General features: G+C 44.2%; 1 non-coding gene across 1 annotated transcript; it reads left to right on the top strand.

Annotated features, from left to right (window-relative positions):
- The first annotated feature begins 1741 nt into the window (after positions 1-1741).
- Positions 1742-1814, top strand: trnak-cuu (transfer RNA lysine (anticodon CUU)). The gene has a single exon. It is a non-coding gene; the product is annotated as a tRNA-Lys (tRNA).
- The last annotated feature ends 3187 nt before the right edge of the window (positions 1815-5001 follow it).

Raw genomic sequence — 5001 nt, 5'->3', positions numbered from 1 at the left:
ATGTTTCATAATCAGGTAAAGAAAATCAACATATTGCAGATGTTGGTCATCTGAAATAAAAACAGAAAATACTGGAATTCTCAGCAGACCTGGTAGCCTCTGTGGAGAGATAAACATAGTTTTCATTTCAGGTCTGTAACCTTTCATCGGAACTGCATTACATCTGAACTATAAATTATGCCTCTCGAATCAAAGATGCTGCCAGATGTGGTCAGGGAACTCAAGGCGAAAATGAAAATCCGCTTTGAGGAATGGAATCAGTGAATGAAGGGTGAACAGTCCGACTGACCAGAGACAGTCAAGGTACCTTTCCCTTCTTTAAGGCGATGGAACATTGACTCTGATGGTATCAGTGAAATTAACTGATCTCAGACATTGAAAGGATTCTCGTTACTGCACATCAGGAATTCAAACCTAATATCGGCTTCGGGACAATCAGAATACTTGGTAACAGACAAGAAACCGAGAGGCTTGAAGGGAGACAGCATTGGTTGTAGGAGAGCTGGTTCCCGGTGATATGGATGTGCCTGCAGTGGGCGGGATCAGACTGTTTCCATGTGTTCACAATGAATGACCCAACTTTTATTTTGGAAGCGCAATAGGAATAGAGAGCCATAGTCATCTGGGTAGTAGCAATCTGAAGATTTGACTCACTGACACCCTGGTTAGGATACCTTATAGACTGTACTTGTATAAGTCTCTGAGGCACAATTGGTCAGTGTGTTTTCTTGTTAACTGAAAGGTTGGTGATTCAAGACCATCCAGGAGTGAAGACTTTACTGTTTTCCCCCCATCAGCATTATTTGTCACGCAGTTCCGGCTTGTCATTGGGTACGTGGGCTACAAGATAATATCCCCAAAACGGTTCCAGATCTACTGTTGTCCAGTGAGCTCCCGCACAAACAGCTTTTTGAAAAGTATTATTTTTCTGTCAAATATTGTGAGAAAAGATTTGTACGAACTATGTACCTTCGTTTAACCCAGTAGAAATGTAAGAAATTATTGGTTTCAGACAAACCCGTCAACGATTCCCTCATCCTCAGCTCCACCGTGAGTGAGACAGGGAAAAGCAGCAATATTCCGGCCCTGCACTCTTCAATCACCCGCTGCCAGCAGAAAGCAGCGACTGCAGCTTCACTCAGCGGGTTACTGCCCATCCCTGGGACGCAACATACTCCAAACCGGGCCAAACCTCCAACTACACCGAGCACAGGCTCAGGAAAACGGAGGTAGATTATATCCCGGTCACTAAACCTCCGGGCAGCATTTACAGAATACCCGAGTGAGTGAGTCACAAATAAAAATCGCACCACCTTTCCAAGTCTTTTCACTGTAAAATTCCTTCATTGTATTGAAAAGCTGACTGTTGTGAATCTGAAAATGAGCACCATGGGATTTGTGTGACTGAGTTACTTGTTTTCCATTGTTTGTCCGTCAGGTTTGCAATTCAATTTGTGTGGATGTTGAAGATAATCTGATTTCAAAATGAGTTCATAAAGCAGATAAATATTAAATCCAGGAACAAATCCTGAGGAAAATGGATCACAATGTTTGGAAGGAGGTGCAGCTAAGAAGTGGAAGATGTGAATGGTGTTATTAATGATTGAGAGGAATGCATTGCAACCTTGGGGCTTTTGTAGGGTGATTACCTTACACACATTGATATTCGGAACAAGCTATCAGGCTGAAAGCAACAAGTGTCTCCATGTGTGTTGGGTTATGAAGCAAACCTTGATCACTTGCCCAGCTAGCTCAGTCGGTAGAACACGTGACTCTTAATCTCAGGGTCGTTGGTTTGAACCCTACGCTGGGCGCTGTGGGACTTTTAAAATCTTGCTTCTTTCAAAAAGGGGGAAAAAATCTCCAACTAATCGCTGCCAGGCCGGCATTCACTATTGAAAGCAACTGGCAGACATCAAATTCGAAGCACTTTCATGTCGCATCTCTTTCTGCTTCTGTCCCTGTCTCGTGTCCAGCTCCCAGGTCAATTAGCTGCTGGATGCAGACAGAGTCAGTTCGTGGGAAAATAAGATGCAAGGCGATAAGTTTGCAGAAAATCTTGCAGGGAAAAGAGACACCAGGATATCATCTTCCTGATCCTCCCAGATTCTGATTACAGGAATGTCCACAGTGCCTATTATCCACAGTCACACTTTCCTTCTAGTCCGTTTGTACGTTGTACGAGCACGTTCTAGTACGTTGTTCAGCTTTGAAATTGTTCATATTTTCACACTGGATTTCAATGTGAAGAAAGCATAGCTGTGATAAGCTTATATTGTTCAGCAGATGCACTGCAAGAAGGTACATAACAGGCTGATGGTAACAGTGCTCTTTGGACGTGGTGAGCTCCAGTGAAGAATTGGCACCATTCATGTGTCGTTCAATTAGTCTCGTGACAAACCTGGTACTAGAAATGACAAGAAAATTCGCTGAATTTTCTCCGTGTTTTGGTTTGTTAAGAGCCGAATACAAGGTAAGAAAGTACATCTCGCTCGAGTGGGTTAATGAATGGCAGAATGAACCGTGTTGTTGGGAAACATAAAATTATAAAAAGTTAGAGCAAAGAAAGAGGCCATTCGTGCTGCTTTCAAAGAGCAGGGTGATTGATCAGGAGTGATAGGTGTGACGGTACAATCAGTAGAGAGCAACATTTGTCCTTCTCCCACCCATATTTTGCCTCGCACCAACATCTCTGGTCAGTGCTTTACAACCAGCAACACTCTTCAGCCATCCCCTCACTCCGCCTCTGTGTTCTCCACTTGTTCCAAGTGTGATTTTTCCAGCTCCGACGCGATACTCTCACTTCTGCTTCTGACAGAGCTGCTAAATACTTTCAATCAATAAGTTATCAATACTTGCTTAAACAATTTCTCAAAATCCACGAACCTTCATTCTTTGACCAGGAATCGAACCCAGGCCGCAGCAGTGAAAGCGCTAAATTCTAACCACTAGACCATCAGGGAAGCGACCAAATCATTTCTCGAGCTGGCTTATCTATGCTGCTTTTGCATCTTTTTGTTCCATCTCAAATCTCTTAAACCACAAAACTGCCTGTTTAGGTTCAACACAAACGATTTCTTCAGCCAATGAAAATAACGGTATCTGTGAGCTGGAACATGAAATTGACAGTGAGGTGAAATAGTCCCACAAGCTGCTCATGAGTAACTTTCAATTTCCCAAAACCCTCCACCCTATTCGCTGTTGGTCCAATGGAAGCGCGGATTCCTGGTCAGTTGTCATCAGGGAAACTACCAATAAACTGGACATTTGTTTTTTTTTTCATTCCCGATCTCTTCACCAGAGAAAACATTCTCCGACTAAATGTTGTGTTAAACTTGAACACAAGTGACTTCTTCACGAATGAGAAGCACCATTGCTGATGGCTGGAACATGAAGTCGATACTTTCCTACTTTAAGACAGTTCTTAAAGTCTCCCCCTTTGACCAAGCTTTTAGTCATCTGACTGAATATGTGGCTCGGTGTCACACTTTGTTATATAATGCTCCTGGGGAACGCCTTGTGACGTTTCATTTGGTTAAAGGCGCTTTATAAATATAAGTTGTTGTTGTAGGATATACATAGAAAGGGCCAATCTCTTATTATATCTTTCATGCTGATATTTTTCTTTGTTTTATCCATTCTCTGGATGTGGTCATCGCTGGCTAGGCCAGCATTTATTGCCCATCCCTAGTTGTCCTTGAGAAGGTAGTGGTGAACTGCCTTCTTAAACTGCTGCAGTCTGTGTAGTGTAGGTACACCCACAGTGCTGTTAGAAAAGGAGTTCCAGGATTTTGATCCAGCGACAGTGAAGGAATGGCAATATATTTGCAAGTCAGGATGATGAGTGACTTGGAGGAGAACTTCAAGGCGGTGGCGTTCCCATCTACCTGCTGCCCCTGTCCTATAGATGGTTAGGGTCGTGGGTTTGGAAGGTGCTGCCTAAGGAGCCTTGGTGAATTCCTGCAGTGCATCTACAACGCTACTACGGTGCGTCGGTGGTGGAGGTAGTGAATGTTTGTGGATGCGGTGCCAATCAATTGGGCTGCTTTGTCCTGGATTGTGTCAAGCTCCTTGAGAGTTGTGGGTGCTGCACTCAGCAAGGCAAGTGGAGAGTATTCCATCATACTCTGACTTGTGCCTTGTAGATGGCTTTGGGATAGTCAGGAGATGAGTTGCACATCGCATGATTCCTAGCCTCTGACCTGTTCTTGTAGCCACAGTATTTATATGGCTAGTCCAGTTCGGTTTCTGGTCAATGGTAACAACAAGGATATTGACACTGGGGGATTCAGTGATGGTAATGCCTTGAACATCAAGGGGCGATGAATGGATTCTCTCTTGATGGTGATGGTCATTGCCTGATACTTGTGTGGCACGAATGTTATCTGCCTCTTGTTATCCCAAGCCTGGATACTATCCAGGCCTTGCTGCATTTGGACATAGACTGCTTCAGTATCTGAGGACTCACGAATGGTGCTAAACACTGTGCAATCATCAGCGAACATCCCCACTTCTGACCTTATGATGGGTGGAAAATCATTGATGGAGTTGCTGAAGATGATTGGGCTGAGGACACTACCCTGAGGAACTCATGCAGTGATGTCCTGGAGCTGAGATGACTGACCTCGAACAAGCACAACCATCTTCCTTTGTGCTTGTCATGACTCCAACTAGTGGAGAGTATTCCCCCCTGATTCCCATTGACTCCAGTTTTGCTAGGGATTCTTGATGCCACACTCGGTCAAATGTTGCATTGATGTCAAGGGCAGTCACTCTCACCTCACCTCTGGAGTTCAGCTCTTTTGTCCATGTTTGAACTAAGGCTGTAATGAGATCAAGAGTTGAGTGGCCCTGGCGGAACCCAAACCGGGCATCAGTGAGCAGGTTATTGCTAAGTAAGTGCTGCTTGATAGCATTGTCAGTGACCCCTTCCATTACTTTACTGATGGCAGAGAGTAGACTGATGGGGCGGTAATTGGCTGAGTTAGATTTGTCCTGCGT

The sequence above is a fragment of the Cetorhinus maximus genome, chromosome 23 (assembly GCF_964194155.1).
Source record: "Cetorhinus maximus chromosome 23, sCetMax3.hap1.1, whole genome shotgun sequence".
Classification (NCBI taxonomy): Eukaryota; Metazoa; Chordata; class Chondrichthyes; order Lamniformes; family Cetorhinidae; genus Cetorhinus; species Cetorhinus maximus.
This window is presented reverse-complemented; position numbering and strand designations above follow the sequence as displayed.